The following is a 19086-nucleotide window of genomic DNA, read 5'->3' as shown; positions in this document are numbered from 1 at the left end:
AAAGCAAAACGAGGTCTGCCTGACATGCTATTGTTTGCTACTGAGACATTTTGGATTTTAATCATAAACCTTGAAAGGGGGCCTTCACACCACAAAGAGGAACCTTGGTCTGGACGATTCAAAAAACAGTTAGAAATGACACCTGTACTGCTTGATAGAATCAAACCAAAGAGCCTTCAATTAGCAAGCATTTCATTTTGCATTTTAGTATATGTATTTGTGGCCATGTGTATTTCCCCAAAAGCAAGTCATATACATAACTGTCAGAATTTGCAAACTCATAGCCCCAGGGATCACCGTTTGCAAGAATGGTGTTTTGTTTTCTTTTTTCTCATGTTGTTTTACAACATTTTTTATTGAGGTGTAATTAACATTCAATGCCAGACATAAAAGCATAATTTCATTGAATTTTGTGTATGTGTATGCTTGCAAAATCATCACCACAATCAGTATAGTGAACATATCCATCACCTCTAAATATATCCTCATGCATCTATTACCTCTCTGTTGCCTCTCTATGTTCTATCCCATCTGTAAGCAACACCCAATCTGTTTCCTATCACTGTATGTTAGTTCTCTTTAAAGGTTTATAAAAATTGCATCATACAGAGTGTATTATTTTTTGTTTTCTTTCACAGAATGTAATTATGTTGTGATCCACCATGTTTTAGCAGGTATTAATAGTTCATTTCTGTTTATTACTGAGTAGCATATCATTGCATGGATATACCACAATTTGTTTACCATATCTATTGGTGGATATTTAGGTTATTTCTTTTACTTGACTACTGCAAATTGTTTGTCTGAATATTTGTGTACAAATGTTTGTATGGACATACACATTCTTCTCTCAAGTAAATACTTAGGAATAGAATGGCTAGATCATATGGTAGGTGTATTTGGGCTTTTAAGAAACTGCTAAACTGTGTTTCCAAAGTGATCGCGACCTTTTAATCTCTAATCATCATTTTATTAGTGTTCTAATTCCTTCACATGCTTATTATTGTTTGGTATTGTTAATTTTTAAATTTCAACTATTGTAATAGTAGTGGTACTCATTGGGGTTTTAGTTTGCATTTCCCTAATGACTAATAATACTGAATATTCTTCTATGTGCTAATTTACCATTCATATATCTTCTTTGATGAAGTCTGTTCAAATCTTTTGTCTGTCTTTATTGGGATATTTCTTTTCTTACTGAGTTTGGAGAGTTCTTTACATATTTTGAACACATGTACTTTATCAGGTGCCAGTCTTTTTATTCTCTTCGTGTAGTCTTTTGAAGAGCAGAAGTTTTAATTTTGAAGTCAAATGTATTACTTTTTCTTTCATGGATTTTCTCCTATGTTCCTGCTTTTCAGAAATCACTATTCTTCATTAAGTATGCCCAATGTTTTGAAAAACATTGTATTAAGTATTGTATCTGTCTGGGTTTTTTGTTATTGTTTCAAGGGGTATAGTAAATCCAGTTTCTATTACATTTTAGCCAGATGCAGAAGGTTGGTGTGTTACTTTAAATGTATTTTCTGACCAATATTAAACAATACTCAGACATCCCATAAATATCTACATAATTAGATTCCCTTGAAAATTATCTGGCCATGCAGTGGTCACATCCCTGCACAAAACAACAGGCTGGAGCAGTGTGACCTTCAGTTTGGTTACCTTACTATTTGCCCCATTAAACTTAATGAGTCTATTGGTAGCAAGTGATGTTAATGACTACATGGTTACTCAGCTTCCCTATGTACCCAAATATAACCATTTATCTAGGTAAATTGCACGGGAAAAGAGTTTTAGTCATTCATTAAATAATCACCCTTTACTATTAAATGGAAAAAAAGCACATCTGATTAGAAATCGTGCAAAAGTATTACCTTTATTTGCAAAGAAAGGAAGAATGGACATTTTTAGTGCCTATATACCAGGCATTTCACAAAGAATGTTCAGTAAAACCAATGCATTCAAGTCCTAAAGCAATGCTATGATTAATTCATTAAAATACATATTTATTAGCACATAATGCACAAGAGAAACTTTCTGATGACTGAGGTGGACATATAGAGTGTTAGGATATAATTATCATCTCACAGGTACAGCCTCCTGGCAATTCTGGAAGACTTGCAGCCTGTTCTTGCAAGCCTTGTTCTTCCAAGCTTGGGGGCTGGTTAACTTATGAAAAGTATAATTATTCTTTTCAATGAAAATTGCCTGAGGGTGATACAGATTGGACATATCAGGCTTCATTCTAATTTCGTAGTTTTGCGAATATTATCCAATTGCTTCAAGACGGGTCAAGATATCTCCCCTGGATGTGTATATAGAAATACTTTCTCAATTTACTTCCTATGGGGTGGTTTTGTAACTATTCCCAATTATTGTCCAGGTTGGTTACTGTGCCAGGACTGTTGAGAGGTATAAAATAATAAATAAAAATGACCCTTACAGCCTGGCACGGAATTAAGTCATAGTAAACTAGAATGAAGCTGAAGCTTTGTGGTATTTTAGGACTGAAAAGACTTTTTTTTTTAAGAGGCACAGAATTATATATGACAAGGAGTTCATTTAACTTCAGAAATAGGTCTTTGCATTCAATCTAAGCCTTGTATATGTGGTCAGTAGTCTCTTCCTCATCCTGCCAGTCTCTTTGAACACAATGGCAGCTCATACTGGGCCTTGTAAGCAGGTGAGAGATTGAACTTTACCCTAAAGTAGTAGAAAGCCATGGATAGTGGGGCCTACATGTGGCTTGGTCAGACTGTGTCTTGAAAACATCCCTCTGACTCTCAGACTCAGTTTTTGCATGAGTTAAAAAAAAAAATCAATCATAGCACAGGTGTAGTTAGAAGCACTAAATAAGATAATTCATGTAAAAATCCTAGCATATTGCCTGTTTGTAATCTAGACCCACAGCGAATCTCAATTGTAAATATTTAAGCATTATTATATCTTTGCATTTTTGATTACTCTTTCACTAGACTGCGGTTCCATGAGAACAGAAAACACACCTAACTTAGCTGAGTATAAAATCCAAGTACCTAGCACACAGAAGGAAACTAGTAAACACTGCCTAAATGAATGAATGGATAAATGGATGTATGTGAACATCCAGAAAATACACTGGAAAATTCTCTTTGATTGAATTTATCACAGATCGTGATCTTATGTGCATGTGAATATTTGATTAATGTCTGAACCCTGCACTTGACTATGGATCAATAGAGGAAAACATTGTGTCTTTCCTGCTCACTCATTGCTGCTTTCTCAGCATCTAGGAGTGTCTGGTACATAACTTTTGATTATACGTATTTGTAGAATAAATTAATATGTAAGCACCCCTGTTTTACTGGGAGATGCACAGTCTTTTAAGTGGTAATTGAGTAGTTATCTTGATATACATCTGCCTCCTCCCCTAGTGCATGAACTCACTGAGGGTGGGATCCACTCATTTTTATCACCCCTCCAGTGCCCAACAGAGCATCTGTAGCATAGAAAATATCTAATACATATTATGGACTGGATAACATAGTTCCCAAATGAAAGATAAGTAACATGCTCAATTAATTTCATATTCAGGAAGAGTTTTGGAAAGAACTCATGTTCCATTGACAATTTTATTTTTGGAGCAAAATGTTGAACAACCTGGAGGTGAAAAACATTTTATTCTTTGAAAATTCATACTTTGAGAAACCTCAAGAGGCCCTTCCTTCCCCTTGGTATTAAACAAGACCAATGGTATTACCAAGCTAAGCTAAACTGGCATGAATTATTCAGAGCAGCAGGAAAAGCAGCTGCTCATCCTCTCTGTCCCTAATTTTGAAGGGTGGAGAATTGGAGGGCAGCACTGACAACACCGGGGGGAAGAAAAGATAAATTGTTGCCCTAAACCTCATAAGCTTACAACATCTGTAGCACTATGTTTAATTTGGAGCCAGAGTCCACAGTGCCTGTCATAGGTAACAAGGACAAAAAATGGTAGAAAGCTTATGAACGTGTGCTTGGAGAGCAGGAGAGAGAGAGAGACTGAGAGGAAAAACGGGAGGGAAAGAGAGAGAAGGAGAAGGGGAGAGAGAGAGGAGGAAGAGACAAAGGGAGAGAGAACAATCTACCCTGGAAGGCAGGAGGAAAAATTTGAGGAACTCAAAGGAAATAGAAAATTTAGAGATGGGTACAAAGAAAAATATTTTCAAATTGTGCTATAACATCAAAAGGAAAAGATCTGGCTTTAAGACTGGTGGCAGTGGCTCATGACTGTAATCCCAGCCCTTTGGGAGGCCAAGGTAAGAGGATCACTTTGGAGATCAGGAGTTCAAGACCAGCTTGACCAACATGACGATCTCCCAACTCTACTAAAAATACAACAACTCACCAGGCATGGTGGCATGTGCCTGTAGTCCCAGCTGCTCAGGAGGCTGAGGCAGGAGAGTCATTTGAACCTGGGAGGCAGAGGTTGCAAGTGGAGATCATGACATTGCACTCCAGCCTGGGCCATAGAGCAAGACTCCATCTCAAAAAAAAAAAAAAAAAAAAAAAAAAAAACCGGAATTCAAAACTGGCTTTGAATTGAGGAAATTTCCTGCCTTCTAGATAATTTCTGCCTCTTTGACACAGAAGATATTTTTGAGTATTTTCGATTTCTTGGGGTCCAGCAAAGTGGGACACAGGAAGGTCCTACAGGAGAGAAGAAGGGGTAGGGAATTTGTGGTTATGACTATAAATACTGGGAATTTTAGAAGTAGGATGCACTTTAGAGGTCCTACCATATGGTGTTGGGTTATAGAATTTGAGATACGTCCAATTTTCTTCTCGATTAAAATGACTTCTAGATGATGGATATATTGACCATATAAAACAATCTGGGGCCTACCAAGTTTTATTTAAATCGCCCTGGAAACTTTCTGACCACATCAGCTGCTGCCCTGTGTTGAAATTCAGGAGCATATTGTCAGTCAGTAATGGTAATAGAGCCTAACATGAAATATGGTGCTTTTTGTTGGAGAAGGGCCATGTGATAAGTGCCCCTGTGGAGACAGCACCGTGAGGTTAAGAAACTAAGGCCCATGCAGCCTTTCATAAAAGAAAACGTGAAATAAAAAGAGGACTTACAAGGCATGAATCCTATTACATTTATTGAAGATAATTTAAAAAGACAAAATTAGAAATTGCCTTTTTTTGACATCCCATAAACACACATACAAACATGTATACATACACATTAAAAATTGCTGGAATTTCTCTTTTTAAAGCAGTGGCTTTCAATCAGGAATGATTTTACTCTCAAGGAATGTTTGACAGTGTCTGAAGACATTTTTGGTTGTCACAAATGAGTAGGAAGAGGCGTTACTGGTGTTGTTTGGGAGAAGCTAAGGATACTGTCCACATCCCTTAGTGCACAGGACAACAAAGAATGATCCGGCCTCCAATGTCAGTAGGGAGAAATTGAGAAACAAGAGGAGTAACAGAAAAGTTATCTTAGTAAAATAGCAGAAACTGTCGTTATTGTGCCAATTTGAGTCTTTATGACCTGCATGACTAATTCTCAAAACATTCCTTAAAAGGTCATTGCTAGTATTTGCTTAAAGGGAAAGGAGATCTTGGAAGAGGTTAATTATCCAATGCCACTTGGCTCTAAGGTAGGAAATTCAGAATAGCTAATCAGGTTGGTTGCATTCATGCAGCTGGCCTCAAATCCCTCATAAGGAAGGTACTACCTTTGCAAAGAAAACTACTTTGAACCACTTTGATAAAAGGTGAATTTTAATGAATAGACCTCGGGTAAAGATAGAAAAGAATTCATAGGCAAAAAAAAAAAAAAAGATATGCAGAAGAAAATAAGTAATACTTTTTCTGTCTATAAAAATATAGTAAAATTGGCTTTTTCTTCCCTCCAGTTTGGCTGAGGAAATGAGACAATATGGAAAGTACTTTTCTATTCCAAATTGATATTCCAAAATTCAAACTTACAAAGCAGGTGGTTGGGAATTGCTTTTGTGTATCCTGATCCAGTTGTACCTAAAGGTTGAGCAGCTGAGACAGAGGAGTTGGAGAGGAGAGGAGGATTTTGGGAGAGCCATAAGTATGCTGTGAGCCCTTTCACCCCAACTAGGAAGGCACGGAGTGCTTTTCCCTCACCTTAATCCTAGTGAAAGAGGTGGAGGCTTCTTGTGTTTTTGATCTTGTGGGACAAAGGAGGCAGTTGTTGTAACTAGGCCTGAGAAATGTGAAAGGATCCTGTCTATGCAGTTAGCACTTGTCCTTACAGTTGCTGTGAAGGAATGGCCTTTGATCCCCGGGTTTCCCACAACAAAAGTACATGAATGCTCAATAGACAACATGAGTGGCATCCCAGTGAAAGAGAAGGACTGTGGGTTCTCTTGCATCCTAACCAGGAGTGCTACCTAGATATTTGGCTCATACTCAATGGAAAGGCTGAATGACCAGAGGTATCCTGAGTTGAATATTATCTGAGACTATTGGAGCTAGAGATGATGTAATGTCTGAGAAGAGACCAAAAGAGGAAGCAGAATGCTCCTGCTCTCCTCACGTGTTGGGTGGTACTCATCAGATCCACTATGTTCCAATCTAATGCATGTGAGACATTGCTGACATCAGGATTAATTAAACACAATAAACATTAATTGACAATCAAGATTTGTTTATTTTAAAAATGTGGGCCCTACCCTCAAGGACTTTAATAAGAAGGAAAAAAATCTGATCACCAACAATTGACTAAGGAAAATGGCCTAACATTCAAAAATAAAAATTCTCACTTTAAATTGTTATTTTTACAGTTTTACTGAGATATAAGTGACATTAAAAAACTGCATGTGTGTGATGTATAAAATTTGAGTTTGGACATATGCATAACCTATGATACCACCATCATAATCAAAATAATAAACCATCCATTACTTTCTAAGTTTTCATGTGTTCCTTTATATTTTTTGTGGTAAGAACATTTAGCATGAGATCTACTCTACTCTCTTAACTGTTTTTACCTCTTTTTAGTCTTAATTTTATGAGTACAGTGTTTTTTTTTTGGAAGGTCAGGGAAATGGAATATCAATCAGTCACCAGGGTGGAATGCAGTGGTGCTATCTCAGCTCACTGCAACCTCCTCTTCCCAGGTTCAAGCGATTCTCCTGCCTCAGCCTCCCGAGTAGCTAGGACTATAAGCACATGCCACCACGCTCAGCTAGTTTTTGGATTTTTAGTAGATATGGGATTTCACCATGTCAGCCAGGATGGTTTTAATCTCTTGGCCTCATGATCCACCCGCCTTGTCCTCCCAAAATGCTGGGATTATAGGCGTGAGCCACCACACCCAGCCATGGTTTTTTAAGTGTACAGTACTATATTGTTAATTACAGACACTGTGTTCAGCAGATCTTTAGAAATTTCTTTGTATGATTTTAACTTGATACTATTTAACAATTTTCTATTTCTCCCTCTCCCTCATTTCCTGGAAACCAACATTCTATTTTCTGCTTCTATAAGTTCAACTATTTAATATACTTTATGCAAATAAAATCATAAAGTAATTTTTCCTCTGGGACAGGCATTTCACTTAGCATAATGTCTTCTGAGTTCATCCATGTTCTTGCAAATGGTAAGATTTCTTGATTTTTTTTAAAGGCTGAATAATATTTGTGTGTGCACATCAAGTTTTCTTTTTCTCTTTATTCATTCATCTGCAGATAGGCATTTAGGTTGCTTCCATGTCTTGGTGATTGGGAATAGTGCTGCAATAAACATGAGAGCACAGATTATACTTTGCGATTCTAACTTCAGGTCCTTTGGATACATAACCAGAGGTGAGATTACTGGCTCGTATGGTAGTTCTATTTTTAAGTTTTTTGAGGAGCCTCAATACTGTTTTCCTGTGGCAGCAATACCATGTTACATTCCCACCAACAGTGTACAAGGGCTTTAATTTTTTTCCACAACCTTGCCAACACTTATTTTTTTATATAATGGTCATCCTAGCAGGTCTGAGGCGATACCGCATGAGAAGAGAACACTTACAAAGTCATTTTATAAGGGCAGTAATACCCTAATACCAAAGCTACACAAAAACAGTATAAGAAAACTAAAGGCCAATTACTATCCCTGATAAACAAAGAATGTAAAAAGCTTCAACTAAATCCTAGCAAACCAAATTCAACAGTTCAATGAAAGAATCATATACCATTAACAAGTGGGATTTGTCCCTAAAATGGTTTAACATATGCAAAGTGATAAATGTGATACACCACTTTAACAAAGAAAGTATAAAAGTCACATGATCATCACAATAAATGCAAAGGAAGCATCTGACTAAATTAAACATCCTTTTAATATAATGCCCAATGCAGTAGGTATAAAAGGAACCTATATCAACATAATAAAGGCCATACATGAAAATCCCACAGCTAACATCATTCTCACTGTAGAGAAAACTAAATGTTTTTTCTCTAAGATCAGAAGCAAAACAAGGATGTTCACTCTCTCCACTTATATTCAGCATAGGACCGGAAGTTCCAGCAGAGCAATTAGGCAAGAAAAAGCATCAAAATCAGAATGAGAGAAAGAAAATAATCACTGTTTGTAGATACATGATTATAAATGTAGAAAACCCTAAACATCTCACAAAAAAACTTCTCAGAACTAATAAGTGAATTCAGGAAAGTTTCAGGATACAAAAGCAACACACAAAAATCAGTTGCACTTCTATATGCTAATAGTAAAATATCCAAAAAAAAAAAAAAAAAAAAGCACAATGCCATTTGCAATAGCATTACGAAGAATAAGATACATAGGAATAAACATAATGAAGGAGGTAAAAAAAAAAAAAAACTTTCATTGATTAAAAAAATTAACAAAACATGAATAAATTGAATGTCATGTTCATGGGTTGAAATAATTGATATTGTGAAAATCTCCACTCTTCCCAAAGCAGTCTACCGATTCAATGCTATTTCCTTCATGATGCTAATGGCGTTTTTAATGAACTAGACAAAAACAATTCTAAAAAAAAATAGGGAACTATAAAAAACAGAATAGCTAAAACAATCTTGAGAGAGGAGCAAAGCTGAAATCACACTTACTGGCTTTTATTTAGAAATTACGCATCTATCCTAATTAAAATAGTATAGTACTGGCATAAAAGCAGACAAATAGACCAGTGGAATAGAATAGAGTTCAGAGGCACACGTACATGTACACAATCACTTATTTTAAACAAGAGTGACATGAATATATGGGGAAATGGTAATATTTTCAACAAATGGTATTGGAAAATGGGAAATACACACGCACACAAGCAATTGGAATTTTATTTTATGCTATACACAAAAAAATCAATTCAAAATTGATTAAAACCTGAGACCATAAATCTCCTAGAAGAAAACATAGGAAGAAAGCTTCATGACATTGGTCTTGGCTGTTAATTGATGGATATGACAGTAAAAGCACAGGCAATGAAAGCAAATACAGACAAATGGGACCACATCAAACTTAAAAGGCTTCTATACAGCAAAGAAAATAATCAATAGAGTGAAAAAGCAGTCTACAGAATGGGAGAAAATATTTTCAACTTATATATGTGCAAAGGGGTTAATTTCTAAAATGTTTAAGGAAGTTGTACAATTTGATAGCAACAACCAACCAACCTGATTGAAAAAGGGAGAAAGGACTTCACAGACATTTCTCCAAAATGGCCAATAGATACAGGAAACAGTGGCCAACATCACATCATCGAACAAATGCAATTTGAAGTTGCCCTTCTTTTAAGAATGGCAGACTCAATAGATATCCTACACATAAGACTGTGGCAATTTAAAATTGACGAAAGTAATCAGCTTGCTATTATCTTGGTCTACACAACAGCAAATTACTGGCTCCAGTTTGTTGTGCTTTATTTTTGTTTTGTTTTGTCCATGTTTAAGCAAAATGAACCAGATGTCTTAACCTTTCACAAACCCAGGCTGAATAACAGGGGTGACTTAGAAATCTTAATGCAAGAAAAGTGATTAAGGGCAAGGATACAATCTATTATGATTCCAATATGTAGGGTATAATAATTTTCCAATAAGCTAAAAGTCAGCCATAAATCAAAGAGTGGATTTTTTTATTGCCTGCAAAATGCTCACCAAAAATAACAAATTTCATAAACAATTACATATTTTTAGGTTTTCAGTTGATCAAATTGTTGCTTAAAAATGTTTGGTTCAAAATTAACTTTTAAGTGTCTTAATAATTTTATAATTACAGTGTTAAATAATCAGAATTAGCAGAACAAAAATTGGATCATAAAAAACAGAAACTCAAATCAATAAATCCTGGTGTCTTTTCTATGGCTACACTTGCTTAGATTTTTATTGAACTCTGCAAACTTTTTCTAATTCTTAGTGACACTTTAAAAAATTTTGGAACAAATCAGAATACCTGGTATGTGTTAGCGTAGGAACTATTTTTAAAATAAACTACATATGGAAATACAGTGATTAAGTATTTAAAACATGTAGTTATGAGTAGTTATTAGGTAACTAATTTTGATAACTGATTCTCAAACCTTATTTGCATCACAATGACTTGGAGGTCTTATTAAAACACATTTCTGGACCTCACCCCCAGCATTTCTGATTCATTAGATCTAGCATGAGGCTTGAAATTTTTCAGTTTCCTAGGTGGTGCTGATACTGCTAATCCAGGGGCCTCGTCTGGTGAATCATATATTAGATGATGTTTTTGTCTATATTCTAAGGTTGTATGATTTCAAGAAGTGATTGTGCTCTATTTTAATAAAACATGTGTTCTTTTCTTTTTCTTATTAAAAATGTACAAAATCCAACATAGCTTATAAAATGGTCTATTCTTGTTTTTGGAAGGAAATGCTTTCTCTAAAACAAGTAGCTGAATTCTTGTGATTAGTGGCTAGATAAAACATCACAGTTTTTTTTTCTTCACACAAAAAACTATATAACCAGAAGTCCTTGAAAAAATATATAGCTCAATCTCAATATGGGAACTTGCTAAAATCCTCAATGCATTACATGTTAAATTCAAGGAGGCAAATCGTTATTTTCTTGTGTCTGGTGGTTTTGTGGATAATTCTTACCAGTCATTATATGAGCTTGCCTTTGAACAGGGTTGGTGAACATTTTAAGCACTGGATAGTAAACAGTTTAGCCCTGCAGTCCATGATGTTGTAGCACAAAAGAAGAAATAGGCAATATTTACATGAGTGAACATGGCTGTCTTCCCATAAAAGTTTATTTACCAAAACAGCCAGTGGGCCAGATTTGGTCCATTAGTTGGAGTTGCAGAACTCTACCTTAGAGTAAGATACTCTTCTCTCAAACACCTGGTACTAAATCCCAGTACCCAAACCTGAGTACCCTTGTGAGGAGCTTTGAAAAACACCCATACCCAAGGCTCATGCCCAGAATTCAGGTTTAGTTTGTCTGAGTGAGAGTTGAGTGTCTCTGTGTATCCCAGGCTTCCTGAACTAGGAACCTAGATGCTGGTTAATGATGTCTCAGGATCAGAGGAAGAGGTACAAAAACTGGCTTGGTGCCAACCAAAGTCTTGTCTATCAGAAAGTGCTATATATATATTTTTCCTTTTATTATACTTTAAGTTCTGGGGTACATGTGCAGAATGTGCAGGTTTGTTACATAGGTATACACGTGCCATGGTGGTTTGCTGCACCCATCAACCTGTCATCTACATTAGGTGTTTCTCCTAATACTATCCCTCTCCTAGACCCCCAACCTCTGACAGGCCCAGTGTGCAATATTCCCCTCCCTTTGTCCATGTGTTCTCATTGTTCAACTCCCACTTATGAATGAGAACATTCAGTGTTTGGTTTTCTGTTCTTGTGTTAGTCTGCCAAGAATAATGGTTTCCAGCTTCATCTACGTTCCTGCAAATGACATAAACTCATCCTTTTTATGGCTACATAATATTCCATGGTGTGTATGTGCCGCATTTTCTTTAACCAGCCTATCATTGATGGACATTTGGGTTGGTTCCAAGTCTTTGCTATTGTAAACAGTGGTGCAATAAACATATGTGTACATGTGTTTTTATAATAGAATGATTTACAGTCCTTTGGGTATATACCCAGTTATGTGATTGCTGGGTCAAATGGTATTTCTGGTTCTAGATGCTTGCGGAATATCCACATTGTCTTCTGCAATGTTTGAACTAATTTACACTCCCACCAACAGTGTAAAATCACTCCTATTTTGCCACATCCTCCCAGCATCTATTGTCTCCTGACTTTTTAATGATCACCGTTCTAACTGGCATGAGATGGTATCTCATTGTGGTTTTGATTTGCATTTCTTGAATGACCAGTGATGAAATTTTGTTGTATGTTTGTTGGCTGCATAAATGTCTTCTTAGATAAGTGTCTGTTCATATCCTTTGCCCACTTTTTGATAGGTTTGTTTTTTTTTTCTTGTAAATTTGTTTAAGTTCTTTATAGATTACTGGATATAAGCCTTTTGTCAGATGGATAGATTTCAAAAATTTTCTCCCATTTTATAGGTTACCTGTTCACTTTGATGATAGTTTATTTTGCTGTGCAGAAGCTCTTTAGTTGAATTAGGTCTCATTGATCAAATTTGGCATTTGTTGCAATTGCTTTTGGTGTTTTAGTCATGAAGTCGTTGCCCATGCCTATGTCTTGAATGGTATTGCCTAGCTTTTCTTCTAGGGTTTTTATGGTTTTAGGTCTTACATTTAAGTCTTGAATCCATCTTGAGTTAATTTTTTTATAAGATGTCAGGAAGGGGTCCAGTTTAAGTTTTCTGCATATGGCTAGCCAGTTTAATAAACACCATTTATTAAATAGGGAATCCTTTCCCCCATTGCTTGTTTTTGTCAGGTTTGTCAAAGATCAGATGGTTGTAGATGTGTGGTGTTACTTCTGAGGCCTCTGTTATGTTTCATTGGTCTATATATCTGTTTTTGTACCAGTACCATGCTGTTGTGGTTACTATAGCCTTGTAGTATAGTTTGAAGTCAGGTAGAGTGATGCCTCCAGCTTTGTTCTTTTGGGTTAGGATTGTCTTTGTTGTGCAGGCTCTTTTATGGTTCCATATGAAATTTAAAGTATTTTTTTCTGATTCTGTGAAGAATGTCAATGGTAGTTTAATGGGAATAGCATTGAATCTGTACATTACTTTGGGCACTATGGCCATTTTACAATATTTATTCTTCCTGTTCATGTAATGCTTTTTCATTTGTTTGTGTCTTATTTACTTGAGCAGTGGTTTGTAGTTACTCTTAAAGAGGTCCTTCACATCCCTTGTAAGTTGTATTCCTAGATATTTTATTCTCTTTGTAGCAATTGTGAATTCCAGGAGTTTACTCATGATTTGGCTCTCTGTTTGTCTGTTTTTGGTGTATAGGAATGTTTGTGATTTTTGCACGTTGATTTTGTATCCTGAGACTTTGCTGAAGTTGTTTTTTAGCTTAAGGAGATCTTGGGCTGAGACAATGGGGTTTTATAAATATACAATCATATCATTTGCAAATAGAAACCATTTGACTTCCTCTCTTCCTGTTTGAACACGCTTTATTTCTTTTGGCTGATTGCCCTGGCCAGAACTTCCAATACTATGTTAAACAGGAGTGGTGAGAGAGGGCATCCTTGTTTTGTGCCAGTTTTCAAAGGGAATGCTTCCGGTTTTTGTCCATTCAATATGCTATTGGCTATGAGTTTGTTTGTCATAAATAGCTGTTATCATTTTGAGACACCTTCCATCAATACCTAGTTTATTGAGAGTTTTTAGCATGAACAGGTGTTGAATTTTATCAAAAGGCTTTTCTGCATCTATTGTGATAATCATGTGGATTTTGTCATTGGTTCTCTTTATGTGATGGATTATGTTTATTGATTTGCATATGTTGAACCAGCCTTGCATTCCAGGGATGAAGCTGATTTGATCATGGTGGACAAGCTTTTTGATGTGCTACTAGATTTGGTTTGCTATATTTTATACAAATTAACTTCCTCTTGATTGCTGGAGTGATTTGTTCACCTTTGGTCTTCCTATCCTCCTCTCACAGACCATACTTAATGACACCCATAAGAGAAGCAGCTCTACAGCAAATGAAAAACTCTAACCAGGGTCCCCAATCTCACTATTTTCAGCTAGGAACTTATGTTTAAAACCACTATTAAGGTGTCCAGTGCACCTTATATATAGTAACTATTCCCCTATGGGAATCACAGGGGCTCACGGTGTTAGGCTTCTCAAAATGTATTAGGAACACAGATTGCCTAGGGATCATGCTGAAATGCAGGTTCTAATTCAGTAGTTTTGAGTAGGGCTCCGACCACTTTGTATTTCTAACTAGCTGCTACATATTGCTGATGCATCTACTCTGTAGACCGTGTTTTGAGAGGTGAAATCTTAGTAGACCGTCGCTGAATCTGCTCTGGAGAGTGACTGTTACAACCTTGAAATGCCTCCTACCCCACATCCCACAAAATATATTTGAGCATGCCACACCCTCTATTCAAGTCAGCATGTCACAAATATGCCTGCCAAATGTGGTGAACATTATCCACAGCGTTTTTATTCTTTTCTTTTTTTGTGATGAGGTAGTTAACAAGCAAACAAGCAAAACAATTTTATTGATGTAAAGCATTTCACAATAATTTGTAAACAGTCAACAATGAGGAATGAGGTTGTGTGGGATAAAATGGCTTTTTTCCATATCATATTGTATTGCTCAAGCCCACATGCATCTCTTTTTTTGCTGAACATTCACAATCAGCGGATATTTTTGCCAATATGACATGATGACACTGTCCTTCCTTGTTTCCTAGGTGGGAGGTTTGAGTCCTTAGCAAGGCTGTATATGCTTCTATGGTAAAGTATGTATGGATTCTGTAGAAAAAAATATTGGCTTTGTAGCTGTTTTCTATGCTGTATTACAAATTACCATAAAATGAATGGCTTAAAATAACACATACTTGTTATCTCCTAGTATCTGTGCCTCAGGACTCTTAAATGGAACACGAGAAAATGTAGAGTTTCTATAGCATACTTTTTACAGTGTCAAGTATAAAATCTTAATTATTCAATATTTCAAGAAACAAGAAAATATGAGTTACCCTCAACGGAAAAGGCAATAAATGGAGACTAATTCCAAATTGATCCAATATTGGAATTAGCAGAGAATTTTTTAATAACTCTGAAAACTAAGCTGAAAAACTTAAAAATATTCTTGCAATAAAAAGAATGAAAATCTTAGCAGATAGACACTATTAAAATAAAAGTTCTAAAATTTTAAAATGTGACACCTAAAATAATAAATTCACTGTATGGGCTTAATGACATAAAGAAGGAAGCAAAAAACAGAACCAGCAATGATTGGGTGCAGTGGCCTAAGCCTGTAATCCCAGCAATTTGGGAGGCCAAGGCAGGCAGATCATTTGAGGTCAGAAGTTTGAGACCAGCCAGACCAACATGGTAAAACCTCATCTCTACTGAAAATAGAAAAATTAGCCAGGCATGGTGGCAGGCACCTGTAATCCCAACCACTTATGAGGTGGAGGTTGCAGTGAGCCAAGATCATGCCACTGCAGTCCCACCTGGGCAACAGAGTGAGGCTCCGTCTCAAAAAAAAAAATAAAATAAAAATAAAAATAAAAAACAGCAAATGTGAAGATACATCAATAGACTTATTCAATGTGAATAACACAGAAAAAAAGTAAAAAATAATAAATGATAAGTGTCTCAGACCTGTGGGAGAATAAGAAGAGGCCTAATTTGTATGTAATTAGAATTTTAGAAAATGAAGAAGTGGAGAGATAATAGAACAAAAACAAAAGGAAGAAATAAGTGAGGGAGTAAGAAAAGAAAGAATAAAGAAGAGGTCAAGTATTTTCCATATTTGGTGAGATAAATCAATTTATAGACTTAGGAAACTCAACAAACACAAAGCAAGATTGATACAAATAAAACAGCATCTAGACACATCATAGTTAAACTGATGACAAAAAAAGAGAACCTTGAAAGCAGCCAGAGAAAAGTGATACATTGCATCAGGGAAACAGTGATTTAACTATCCACACATTTGTTTTCCAAAATAATGGATGCCAGGAGACAGCGGAGCAACAGCTTTAACATTCTGACAGTGTGGGTTACAGAGTCAGACAACGTGATTTAAACTGTGTGTCCAGTACTTAGTATCTGTGTATCCTTGAACAAGCTATGTGATAGTTCCATATCTCAATAAATTACCTTTCTAACTAATAATGTTAAAAGCTGTCTATCTCATTCTGTTGTTGAGGAGATTAAATGAGTTACTAATACATGAAGGTACTTAGTACTTGATGAATAATATAAGCAAATTCAATACTTGCTATTATTATCAGATTTTAATATTTATGGTCAATTTGAGTGCTTTAAATTTTCAGAAATAATTTCACATGTATAGAGACAAATAACTTTTTTTAAAAGATCCAAAAAATAATAGTAGTTAATTCAAATTACCAAAAACAGCACAAGTTTGCCAAAGAAAGATTTCCAAAGGGGCTCTTATTCAATCACCCTTCTTATACCCTCTGCAGCAGTAGTTAAACTATTTCACAGCAAGAGAAACCCAGCTCTCCCCCAGCTATGGTTGAGTCCAACAAAATCCTCCAATTTCTCACCTCAAGCTTTTGCCTGTACTTATTCCCCAGTGCAGGTAATTAGCAATCAAATTCTTAATTACTCAATTAGTCCAACTCACAATGCTATCTGAATAAATCAATTAACGTAACTCCCACAGAAGAGCTCATGTTTACAACACAACACTTATAATATTGTCCCAGTTAATCAGTGCTGAACCACGCAGACTCTGATTTTGATAATGATTGCCTGGGTCCACTGTGGCATCTACTTTGCACATGACAGAAACAGAAGTAGAACTCTAAATATACAGCAATTTTCTCATTTTTTCTTCCTCAGACACCATACAAGGAGGTGAGACTCAAAAGGCTGAATGGCCTCAAGTCACTCAAATTTATCTACAGATGAATTTTTAAAATTTATCCCTTGTTTTTTTTTAACCAGTGTACCCTCATGCTTTGTGCCTGGTTCTTTGCTAGACCTAATAGAAGCCTCTTCCTGCATAACTCTGTTGGCTTCATTTTCCACAGAGCATCCGAGGTACTTCTCAAGCTTTACTGTATAAAAGATTCACCCAGGGTTCTTGTTAAAGTGTAGTTTCTGACTCCATAGATCTGGCATAAGCCCAGAGACTGGGCATTCCTCACTAATTCTCAGATGATGCTGATGCTACGATTGTAGGAAGCTGACTCTGAGCAGCAAGGGTGTAGAGTACAGGTGATTATAGTGCTCATTTCACAGGATTGTTGAGGCGGTTGTGAGATCTCTGTGTAACAATGAAGATAACAAACTTAGCAAGCTCTAGAGTGTGAAGTTCATTGCTAGAGACATGCCTTTAAGGACCGGAGTCTTATGGAAAAGAGAAAATACATGAGACCCTTGAAAAACAAGTAGGCTTTACATTTAGACAATCTGAAACAGATCTTCTGTTTGTATTGGGGTAGGGAGGACAGAGTTGCTGTTCAAGGAGAGAAAGAAGAAAGAGTATTCAGGATACAGGGAGTATCAAGAATGGGCAGAGGTGAGAGCTGGTAACTAATTTCTAACCTGCCCAAGAGAAAATAATGGGTGTTGTTCTAGGACTTGAGGGATAGTATGAACTGAAACTCCAAGGTTAGAGAGGAACACTTACACCTGAGTCCAGAAAGAGTTTAGAATTTGTCCAGTTCTCTTAATGTTCTGCGCTGTCCCAAGAAAAATGTACACAGCACACACAGAGCACATATGTGCGTGTGGGCAAACACACAGGGCACACGTTTATATTTTACCCACAATATCAGCGTGTGCATTTCTCTCTAGGGCCAATAAGTGAAACATCTAGAGATCTATAGATCAAACATCTGATAGTGACAGCTTTTGGAAAATTGGAGCTTTAAAGATTTAAAATTCTGCCCAGTGTCTCAGCGTCATGGGGCTTCTTCTGATTCAAGCAGCTCCTTTATGATATTGGGACAGTGACAGAAAATACAACCCAAACTGGCTTAAACAAGAGAAAACATAAAACTAATGGGTAGAAGGAGGTTTCGTTTTCAGACAAATCTCCAAATCCTGTCACAGAAATCGGCCTGTCGCTGGGCTCTGCTGCCCTGTTTCACGTTAGCCTCAAATCCAAGTTCCACAAGATGGTGCCCATAAATTCCAAACCTGGATTCTCTCAGATTCAAGTCACTCCAAGGAAATCATCCTAAATTTTGTTTAACATCCATCCATCCTCCACCGGATTCATATAGTTTCCATGAGGTTGATTCTACTCCTGGTCCCAAACGTGCCATGTCCCTTTGGCCTGGTCAGTCCTGAGACGAATTTCAATGGTGATATGAATTGGTTTTGAGGTGAATCTGTGACCGTGTCAAGATTGTTGAGATGCCCAAGAATTTCCTGAGGCTTCCAAGACAGAGCAGATACTGTTGACCTCTGGAGCAGAACAGCAGGGGATGTAAAGCCTGGAGCTGCTGCAGTTGGTTTGCAACCTTGACCAAGGGATCCAACTGAGATTGCATTCAACATGTGGGAATGCAAGTGAGAGAAACAGAAAGAAAGAGTGAGTGTGAGCAAGAGAGAATGTGCTAATGACATAAGCTGAACCACTAACTACGCTGTGCTGGAAATTCAGTAGCTATGATCTTTTTAGTTCCATGACCTACTAAACCTCTCTTGGATCTGTCAAAAAGATTGTTAGCAAGTGTTTTAGGATAGATGACTTCAAAATCCCCGAGCTCCATACTTTTTGTAACGCATGTTGCAACTATGTAAAGTTCATAGGTGTCTCAAGGATTAGGCTCCTGTTTCACAGCTAATACCACCGTCCTCCAAGTCTACATAATTTAATATATCAAAAAGTAACTGAGACCATTAAAAGCCTCATCTGTTTTGTTCATCTAATTGCTGATTCTGTTTCACTTTGAAGATTAAAAATATCTGCAAACCACTTTTCACTTTTTAGTCTTTATTCAATGCTCATTGAAGA

This window comes from Sapajus apella, unplaced genomic scaffold (genome assembly GCF_009761245.1).
Source record: "Sapajus apella isolate SASKATOON/1434 unplaced genomic scaffold, GSC_monkey_1.0 scaffold92, whole genome shotgun sequence".
Classification (NCBI taxonomy): domain Eukaryota; kingdom Metazoa; phylum Chordata; class Mammalia; order Primates; family Cebidae; genus Sapajus; species Sapajus apella.
The sequence above is the reverse complement of the archived record's forward strand: the minus strand, read 5'-3'. Positions refer to the sequence as shown.